Source organism: Castanea sativa, chromosome 7 (genome assembly GCF_040712315.1).
Source record: "Castanea sativa cultivar Marrone di Chiusa Pesio chromosome 7, ASM4071231v1".
Lineage (NCBI taxonomy): Eukaryota > Viridiplantae > Streptophyta > Magnoliopsida > Fagales > Fagaceae > Castanea > Castanea sativa.
Genome location: NC_134019.1, coordinates 17893163 through 17904833, shown reverse-complemented (window position 1 = coordinate 17904833; position 11671 = coordinate 17893163). Strand labels below are relative to the sequence as shown.

Here is an 11671-nt window from a genome sequence, read left to right as displayed (position 1 = left end):
GCCATTGACTATGCTACCGTTAAATAGAGTGAGGCGCAATTTTGTGCGAGGCGGTCTGGTTCGATAGCTCCTCCCACTCCTTCGGCGCCTTCTACCTCCACTCCCTCTTCTTCTACAGGAGGTGTGACTTTAGATGCGATCATGGCGCATCTTCAGCGTATGAATGCTCGTCTTGATACACTTTCTATGGAGTTGTATCAGGTGAACACCTGTGTTGGCCACATTGCTAGACGGCAGGCTCGCCTTGGTGGTTTTGTGGAGTCTCCCTCTCCTCCTCTCGAGGCATCCGAGACACCTGATGGTTTTGACGATAATGATGATGGGGATGGAGATGCTAGCTCTTCCAGTTCTGACGAGATGTCTACTTGACACTCTTACCCTTTGTCACACGTGACAAAAAGGGGGAGTAGTTTTGGATATGAGAGTAGTCACTCATAGGGGGAGAGTTAGGTGATTTAGGGGGAGATTTTGTTTTTGAGGGATGTAGTAAGGATTACATGTATTTTCTTTTCTTTTCTCTCTTGTTAGAAATACATTGTTCTTGTACTTAGGTCTTGTGACCATTCTTTTACATACATGATGTTTATCTTTGATATATATGTGATGTTGTATGTTTTCTTCACCTATCTCTACATGTGTTGTTTCTTTTCTATCTTTATACACATGTTTCTTTATTATGTATGCAATATATTATTTCTGCTTCACATAAAGATGCCTTGATGTGTTTTGTTTAAAGTATTTCAGAAATATAGGTTGTCAAAGTCTACTTGTCATGAACTCTTTTCTTGCAAAGTTTTTCAAGAGTTTATGTTAAGATAGATTTTATTGTATTCAACAAGTGAGTATGAGTTGAGTGATTTATGACTTCTCTTATATGTTCATTTGTTTGTTGTGGTTTTGTTATGAATTGCCAAAGGGGGAGATTGTTAGGACATATGTGGTTCACTTGTTAAGAACATAGGTCATTCTGTTATGTAATTGGTTAATCCTTTGACAAAACATACTCTACTTGTAATTGGGTAGATCTAGGGTGTTTTTGATACTTCAAGAAACAAGGTTTCAAGATCAAGTGTTAAAGCCATGCAAGACTGTTCAAGAAACAAGCTGAGAAGTGCTCTTCATTAAAGCTCGAAAGCTGTATCTATCGAGCTTTAAGAAGCTGTTCTAGCCCCGTGGCTCGACAGCTGCTCGACAGCACCTCGACACTTCTAGCTGTCAAGATTTAAGAAAAACAGTTTTTCAGTACTGTTTTGATTCTAATTCGTGGACATATCTTTGGGCCTTCTTTTCTCATAACTCTAGACATATAAAAGGATTATTTTAAGGGCCGTCAAAGTAAGCACAAGTTGCACAAGCATTGAGCAAAGTCTATTCAAGCAATTTGTGACCGGAGACAAAGTTTGCCCTAGTTAATCTCTTTGTGAAGAAGCTGTTGTGTCTTTGCACCATAGGATTTTGTAACCAAGCATCTTCTCGTTCTTCATTGTGAGGATGAACTGAAGAACTTTGTAGCCAACATCTTTCCAAGTTGGTGATTGAAGTCATGTACTGGGATCCACGCAATTGCTTAGTCACATACTGGGAGCCGGGCATTAAAAATGAGAGATTGTCACTACAGAACAAGTCCAATTGGGTATTGGGGTAAGGGTTCAACTGTAGGTTGGTATAAGGTACTGGGATTCTTTTACTTCTAACCGCTTGTTGTGATAATAGTGGATTCTCGGGAGTGGTGACCTTAAAATCATCCGGTGAGGTTTTTGCCTTGGAGGTTTTCCCCATTCGTAAACAAATCACCGTGTCAATTTATTTTTCCGCTGCTCTTTAGTTTATTGGTGATTTGCTTGTGTTACCACGCATTTGCATGTTAATTTGATTAATTAATAAACTTGGCTAATTAATCAACTTAATCCATCACAAGGGGTCAATACGTTTTTGGCCTATCAAACGAAATTACATATTATTGAAATTTATTGCAAGAAAAAGGGACTAGATTTTATATAAATATTTATAATGATTAGATGTAGCAGATGAGACCGAGAGTGCAAGTTTATTGAAACTATAAAGTCTTCTTCGTTTGGTTCAAGCATTTCCAGCTAAGAGAACTTCGGAAATCAATTTGTCCATGTTTTGGTAAGAAGAACCGCTAGGTTTGGTAGCATCCTCTACCTTTATCTTCCACTCCATTGCCTTCTTCTTCAATTCTTTTCCTTTCTCACCATCCATTAATTCTCTAACAGGTTTCTCCACTTCATCTCTTTGAACATTATTATCTATCTCCATCCCAATGCCCACTCAACACAACAATATCGACAATTTGTTAGTTGCTCAGCAAAAAAAGGCCAAGAGATCATTGGAACTCCACAACACACACTCTCAAGCGTTGAATTCCACCCGCTATGTGTTAAAAAGCACCTATTAATGGGTGCTTTAGGATTTGTTCTTTGATAGGCCAAAAACGTATTGACCCCTTGTGATGAATTAACCAATTAATTAGCCAAGTGAATTGATTAGGTTCAATTATATGCAATGAGCGTGGTAGCACAAACAAATCACCCAATAACTAAATATGCAGCAAAAATTAAATGACAGGGTGATTTGTTTACGAAGGGGAAAAACCTCCTCGACAAAAACCCTATAGAATAATTTTAAGGTCACCACTCCCGAGAATTCACTATTATAAAAACAAGTGGTTACAAGTAAAGGAATCTCAATACCTTATACCAGCCTATAGTTGAACCCTTACCCCAAACACAACAGCTTCTTGAAGATGAACTAGGGCAAATATTGTCTTCAGTCACAATTTGCATGAACAAGACATTGCTCAATACTTGAGCAACCCTAGACAGCCCTTAAAATAATCCTTATATATGTTTAGGGTTGTAAGAAAAGAATGCCTAAACACATACTCACGGATTGGATGAAAAACAGTTCTAAAAAACTGAGTTTCATAAATCTCGACAGATACCCTAACTATTGAGCTACTATTAAGCCTCGAGCTGAATAGCTCTTTTAAACCTCGATTGATACTAGTTGTTGAGCTTTAATGAATACCACTTCTTCACTTGATTTTTGGACAGACTTGCATGGCTTTAGCACTTAAACTTGAAACCTTGTTTCTTGAAGCATTAAACACATCTTAGAATTACCCAATTACAAGTAAAGTGCATTTTGTCAAAGGATTAGCCAATACATAACACGTTGACATATGTTCCTAACATCAATCACATATGTCCTAACAATCTGCTCCTTTGGCATTCTGTGACAAACCCATAACAAAAAAATGAACATATGAGAGAAGTCATAAATCACTCAACTCATACTCACTTGTTGAATACAATAAAGTCTATCCTAACACAAACTCTTGAAAATCTTTGCAAGAAGAGAGTTCATGGCAAGAAGACTTTGACAACCTGTATTTCTAAAACACTTAAACAAAACTCATCAAGGCATCTTAGTGTGAAACAGAAATAAAGATTGCATATAAATAATAAGAAACATGTGTATAAAGAGAGAAAAGAAACAACACATGTAAAGATAGGTGAAAGAACTGTAATAACAACCTCAAATGTATATATATCAACAAGTACAAGGTTTGCTATCACAATATGATCACAAGATCTAAGGTACATGAACAATGTATCTAAAATAAAGAGAAAAGAAAAAGATACATCAAAATCCTCACTACATACATCAAAATCATTACTGCATTCCTCAAAATATGAACACTCCCCCTTACAAAAAAAATCCTACACTAACCCTCCCCTTATGAGTATGACTACTTTCATATCCAAAACTACTCCCCCTTTTTGTCATGAGTGACAAAGGGTAAGCGTATTAAGTAGACATCTCATCAGCACTGGAAGAGCTAGCACCATCATCCTCATCATCAGAAGCAGCAGCATCACCATCATCGTCCTCATCCTCAGAAGCCTCTAGAGTAGGAGGAGGAGAAGCAACAAAGCCACCCATGACAGCCTGTTGTCGTGTAATATGACCAACACAGGTATTCACCTGACACAACTCATTACTGAGAGTGTCGAGGCAAGCATCCATGCGCACATGCTGTGCCATGATGTCCTTGAGTGTCACACTACTCGTAGAAGAAAAGGGAGCGGATGTGGATGGAACTGTAGAAGCGAAAGGAATCGTTGATCTGGATTGCCTTGAACGTAACTGCGCCTCGCTCTGTTTAAAGGTAGTGGCATCTATGGCACATATAACATGGAAGTGGTCAAAAATGGGAAAGGGAACAGAAAAATGGCGTAGAATCCTCGTGATAGCAGAAGGAAAGATGAGCTTATCACGAGTTGCCATATCCTTATACACATCGATGAGTGGAAGAATAAAATGAGAGGGAAAGTCTATCGTAAGATGCGCAATGAGGGATAACAAAAACTGAGCACAGGACTCTGTAATGGAGTTATATTGAGAGAAAGGATGCAAAACAAAGGTCATAACCATGTTAATGAACCGAGGACCTTTAGTAAAGGTCGAACGAGAAGTGAACTGACAATCACCCCAATCAGAAGGACGCTTCTAGAAAGAGGATTTAAGCTTGTCTTTAGACACGATCTTAAGATGATCACAACCAGGGTAGTCAGGATGCACTACCCTAGGGACATGGAGCATGTCGAATACAATATCTAGAGTGACCATGATGCGTGTACCTCGAACTCGAGTGGCAAAGAGAGGTACTGAATAATCAAATGCATGCATGTTGGAGTAGAACTCCAGAATAAGCACGGATGGACAAGTGACCGGGACGTCATATAGTGACTCCAAACCCTTATTGTGAATGGCAGTGGGTAGGTTAGTGTCAGAGAAGTTTGACAAAATGACTTGGCATTCCGAATGAATGCCTTGTCTAGAAAAGTTCTCTGAAAAGTCTTTGCGGGCTTTATCATCACAGAACCGAATATGAGAAGGGGTAGGATCAGAAGAGGTAGATGCCCTGGAATGAAGAGGGTTCTGGGATGGAGTGGATTTACATTTAGGTGCCATGACGCAACTAACGTAACAAGGAGAGAGAGAGAGAGAGAGAGAGAGAGAGAGAGAGATACAATATAACAAATATAGAAACTTAAAGATGCGTATGCATGAAAATGCATGAGCATGTAATATGAAAAATTAAATACATCATGGGCTCAGCCCAATCCAAACCTACCAGCCTACAATCATTGCAACAAGGTAAACACACATCTAAAATGCATGAAATATTGTTATAATAAAAATGTGAGGCAATGCACGATGATTCAAACTCATTTCAACAAAACCCATCCCAAAAATCTCACAAGAACATCATTAATTTTGAAAAATCCCAAATTTTTTCAAAAATCCTAAAACTTAGGTCAGAAAATATGAAATGCATGATAAGATAAGAGAAACAAGATCTTACCAGAGGAAGAAAGATCAATCTAGGCCGAAAAACTCTTGGGAATGAAGTTTAGAGTGAAAGACAGGTGTTTGGAAGGTGAAAGGACAAAAAACAATTGAGAGAGATCGAGAGAAGTGAGTCTAGTATCGCGAGGAATCTATTTATAGAACCTCTTAAATCTTGACAGATCGAGAGGTGTCGAGCTTTAAAAGCTTGGAGAGATACAACTATCGAGCAGCTGTCTAGAGGTGTCCACAGCAAGAATGAGGTCGATGGATTGAGGAGCTTTCGAGCATCTATCGAGGAGACAGAAACTTTCTCGATGGATCGAGGAGCTATCGAGATTGAATAAGAAAAAAAAGCTGAAGAGAGGTGTCGAGAAGCTGTCGAGATTACTTTAAAAACAGTTTTTCAAGAAGAGAAAAACACAGATATGATGCAATCAACCATGCAACTCAACCAAGGATCCAAACCACATTGTAAGCTCTCAAAATCATCTCTCAATCAAGAAAAATGTCATGCATTTAGATCCAAAACACACACACGTGCACTAAACACGTCTAACCAATTTTATATTTCAAAAAAATGTTAAAACAGTTTAGTGAGCATAGATTAACACATGTAAACCTTGTGATGGCCAAATTACATTGTACCTAGGCATGTATCAAAAGTAGCATAGAATATTGCATGTTGTGTGTGAAAAACATCGCAATATTGCATAAGTGTTTCTATGTTATGACGATTTAAGATATGAGTAAATCAATTTAACTCACACATGATCATAACTGCTTGATGGGGAATATCACCTTCGAGGTACATCCTATAACTCCCACATCTCCTAGAATACACGCTTGCAATCATATTTTAAAGCATTTTGTTTCTTTTCCTTTTATTTTTCTTTGCATATTTTTCTTGTATTAAGCATATCATGCATGGGCATATAAGAGAGAGAAAAGAAATACCCATTTATGTAAAACTTTATGACATTGCACTTTTGCTATGCCAAAGCATACAAATGTCATATTATGATAGGTGAGCAACAGTGGTGAGATGGTTATTAATGTCTTTCTCTTAGGATTTTTTAGTCATTCCCGTAAAAAAGAGTGATACAAGTGTTAAGTACAAGAGATAACTTAATCTTACTCATCAAAAACAAGAGCCACAAAGCTCACTTGCTTAGTTGTGCATAGAGATGCTCATCTAAGTTACAAGAGATACAAAATTTAAAGAACTTTGTTTCATTAGCCATTCAAGGTACACAAGTACCAATGTACACAAACACACACTATTTTTCTAATTTTTCAATTTTTTTTTTATTTATGAAAGAAAAAATAAATAAAAACAAAACTGAAAAACAACCATACAAAAACATGTCAAATAAAGCAGTGCATAAAAACTAGACGCAAATGCATGAGGAAAGAGGAGAAGAAGAGAGGATCATTCCATGGGATAACAACGATGTTTGGACGAAGGAATTCAAACCGTTTGCTATCAAGAGGTTTGATGAACAAATCAGCCTTCTGATCATCAGTATGAATGAACTCAAGAGTAAGGGTACCATCTTCAACAAGCTCACAAATGAAGTGGTGTCAAATCTCTATGTGTTTGGTTCGAGAATTTTGAGCCAAATTCTTAGAGATGTTAATGGCACTAGTATTGTCACAGTAGATAGTGAGATGATCTTGACAAATACCATAGTTATGGAGGAGTTTTTGCATCCACAGAAGTTGGGTGCAATAGTTACCGGCAGCGATGTATTCAGCCTCTGCAGTGGATAAGGAGATGAAATTCTGCTTTTTGCTCATCCAGAAGACAAGATTATTACCCACATAAAAACAACCTCCTGAAGTACTCTTCCTATCATCAGCATTCCCTGCCCAATCAGCATCCGAATACCCGACCAAGACATCATTTGTGTCCTTGTTGTACCACACACCAAAGTTGGCAGTGGTTTTGACATACTTTATGATTCTCTTCAAAGTAGTCATATGGAACTCTTTGGGATTAACCTGATATCTAGCACACACTCCCACACTGTAACTAATGTCAGGTCTACTAGTAATAAGGTATAGAAAACTACCTATCATGCTTCTATAGAGAGACGGATCAACACTTTTTCCCAAGACATCAACAGTGAGTTTTACATTAGGGCTCATAAGGGTTCTAATAGAACTAGCAAATTCCAAACCAAACTTTTTTACAAGATTTCTAGCATATTTTAATTGAGATATGAAGATACCTGTCTCTTGCCGATGGATTTACAATCCAAGAAAGTGATTTAACTCTCCAGTCATGCTCATCTTGAACTCGGCTTGCATAAGTTTTGAGAATCCATGAGCAAGTTCATCCTTTGTTAACCCAAAGATGATATCATCAACATAGACTTGAGCAACAATCAACTCACTGTCTTCCCTTTTGATGAAGAGAGTTTGATCAGCCTTTCCTCTTGTGAACCCATGTGACACCAAGTATTGTGTGAGCCGATCATACAAAGCTCTAGGGGCTTGCTTTAAACCATAAAGTGCCTTCTTGGTTCTCTTATTGTATACTCGATAAGCCTTACTTATGGAGGAGTATCCCAAAAATATTCCTTCATCGCTTCAAGAGTCAAATTTTCCAACATTCTCTTTATCCTTAAGAATGAAACAGGTACTTCCAAAGATTCCGAAATACTTGACATTCGGCTTCCTTCCCTTCCATAGCTCATAGGGAGTCTTTTTGGTACCGGGTTTGAAATATTACTGTTAACCATATGACATATAGTGTTGATGGCTTCTCCCCACAAGCTTCTAGCCACATGTTTGTTGTGCAACATGGCTCTAGCCATCTCTTGAATAACCCTGTTCTTTCTTTCTACTACACCATTCTACTGAGGAGTAATAGGAGCAGAGAATTCTTAAGATATACCTAATCTAGTGCAGAAGGACTCCATGTATGAGTTTTCAAATTATTTACCATGATCACTTCGAATTCGATCAATATTTAAACTTTTCTCATTTTACAATCTTGTGCACAAGGCTTTTATGTGCTCAGGAGCATCTGACTTGGATCTTAGAAGAATGACCCAAGAGTACCTAGTGAAGTCATCTACCATAACCATGATGTGTCTCTTCCTCTCAAGAGACTCAGTTTGAGTTGGACCCATGAGATCCACATGTAGTAGCTCCGATGGTCTAGATGTAGCGGATGTCTGAGTACTTGAATGTTTAGCTTTTGTCTATTTCCCAAGCTGGCATGGTCCACACACAACATTGTCCACTCTACTGAGCTTTGGCATCCCCAACACTAATTCATGCTTAGATACAATTGAGAGATGTTTGTAACTAGCATGTCCCATTCTTTGGTGCCATAGATCTTCATCTGTCAAACGAATACTATTGCACACAATGTCAGCATCAGGGACTAGACCATAACAATTGTCTAAAGTCTGGACACTACTTATGAGTCTCTTTCCAGATTCATCCAGCACAAGACATTTTCCTTTAGAGAACAACACCGTAAAGTCTTGATCACATATCTGACTTATCCCCAATAGGTTCACTCTCAGACCTTCTCATATAGCACATTTGCAATGTCTGGAAATCTAGGTAAAGTGATGATTCCCTTTCCTTTGATCTGTGATTTGCTCCCATCACCAAAAGTGACATTATCACCTTTCTTAGACTCGAAGACCTTAAAGAGAGAGCAATCTCCAGTCATGTGTCATGAGCAACCACTATCAAGGTACCACAAGCATGTATCCATTACCTTGAATGCATACGTCATCAAAAAGCACACTTCATGCTTTGATGACAAATCTGTAGGAATGGTGTTCTCTTTCATCTGCCATTTACTGACAAGGCCTTTAACCTTCACCTTTCTCAGATGAACTCCTTTGTACATTCTCATTCTGAGGCAGTCTAGTTTTTTCTTTGTCATGTTAAGATCTTTTTCAATCATCATCATGATAACTTTCAAATAACTTTTAGACTTGCATTTTCTGAAACACTCAATTAAATAGAGATTAGAAAAACAAGATGTATTTGAAATAAGAGATCTTTTCGTGCCAATGGCAGCCATGACAATAAGGGTCAATTGATCTTACAGCAAAGATTAAAACCTAATCAAAGTGTGTCTACTCTGATACCACTTGATAGGCCAAAAACGTATTGACCCCTTGTGCTGAATTAACCAATTAGCCAAGTGAATTAATTAGGTTCAATTACATGCAATGAGCGTGGTAGCACAAAAAAATCACCAAATAACTAAATATGCAGTGGAAATTAAATGACACGGTGATTTGTTTACGAATGGAGAAAACCTCTTAGGCAAAAACCCAACTAGGTGATTTTAAGGTCACCATTCTCGAGAATCCACTATTATCAAAACAAGCGGTTACAAGTAAAGGAATCTTAGTAACTTATATCAACCTACAATTGAACCCTTACCCCAATACCCAATTGGACTTGTTCTGTAGTGACAATCTCTCCTTGTATTGCACTGCTCCTAGTACGTGACTAACCAAAAGATGCGCGGATCCTAGTACGCAACTTGATCACCAACTTGAGAAGGATGTTGGCTGTAAAGTTCTTCAGTTCATCACATGATGAAGATCATGAAGTTGCTTGGTCACAAAACCGTACAGTCTACAAACACAGCAGCTTCTTCAAGGTGAACTAGGGCAAATATTGTCTCCGGTCACAATTTGCATGAATAAGACTTTGCTCAATACTCGTGCAACCCTAGACAGCCCTTAAAATAATCCTTATATATGTTTAGAGTTGTGAGAAAAGAAAGCCTAAATACATACTCAAGGATTGGATGAAAAACAGCTATGAAAAACTGAGTTTCATAAATCTCGACAAATACCCTAGCTATTGAGCTAGCTGTTGAGATTTAATGAACATCACTTCTTCACTTGATTCTTAGATAGACTTGCATGGCTTTAACACTTGAACTTGAAACCTTGTTTCTTGAAGCATTAAACACATCCTAAATCTACCCAATTACAAGTAAAGTGCGTTTTGTCAAAGGATTAGCCAATACATAATATGTTGACATATGTTCTTAACATCAATCACATCTGTCCTAACATTCTTGATGACACCAACTTGCTAACATGCCTTTATCTTTTGTTTTGGTAACAAATTTAGAAGGAACAATAGCTGAATTGCCTCCCACAAGATCAGGTCTTATACACAAGAAGGGATTTTCACTATTTGCTAACCCTCATGCAAACTCAATGAGTTGGTGAGGCGTCATGATAGTTATACTACCATAATTTACATATACTACTGAGTTGGGTTCTTTTGAGTTTAACCATTCCACATAGCCCAATTCTTCTTTCCATAGATTGGAACCTATTGATTTCAAGTTATTGTCCTTAATTTGATCAACTAGCAACATAAGTGGTCCAATGGTGTATATACAAGGAAGCATGGAAGATAAAGCATCTAACACTTCTTGTTCAAAGGAGTCAAATGTGTTCAAAATGCAGCTGAAGCTCTTGGAGCTCTCTCACTTTTGCAGATTTTGAAGTTGAGCATGATGTCATTCTCATCTATAGTTCTAATAAAACTTGGAAGATAGTTTGCATATGTAAATCACACCAAAGTAGGGTTGATCTTTGTGAATAGCCTACTCCAATGTAGTATAAAAATGTAGCATTCAATTAAAAAAAAAAAAAAAACAACAACAATAATAGAAAAGGAAGGAAAAAGGCTATTATAAGCGTAATTGACATACATAATATATTATTGCATCTCCCATGCACATCTATTATTATATAGACTTTTCACTTGTATGTTTGGTTTATTTATTTATTTATTTTATCTAAGATAAACTCCCTCTATTCCACTTCATGCTCTACAAATCAAATATGCCACCTATCCACTTATTCCTAATTATGAGTTACAGTGTCAATATATGATAAGAGTAATGCTTCTTTTTTTTATGAGAAGTAATGCTTTATATATATATATATATATATATATATATATATATATATATATATATATATATATATATATAAATGATAAGAGTAATGCTTGAGCCAACTTTTTTTTTTTTTTTTGAAAGGGAAATATTCATTCATTCAAATTGATAAAGAGTCATGATACAAGGCCTCTCAAGCTGGTGGGGGGAGAATCCTCCACGTGTGCCACCTTGTTGGCTCCTCTCCTAACACAACAAACTCTAGACCACTGTAACCCTAAAACCAAATGCCTAATATCATTAACAACATTTCCAAACAGCGAAGAAATGGCTTGGATTACATTACTATTATCTCCCCCAATTATCAACCCTGAGAACCTAGCA

The 11671-nt window shown here is 37.3% G+C and overlaps 1 pseudogene; it reads right to left on the bottom strand.

The window, feature by feature from the left end:
• Positions 1-2079: 2079 nt before the first annotated feature.
• On the bottom strand, positions 2080-10950 carry LOC142644073 (7-deoxyloganetin glucosyltransferase-like; annotated as a pseudogene).
• Positions 10951-11671: the final 721 nt, after the last annotated feature.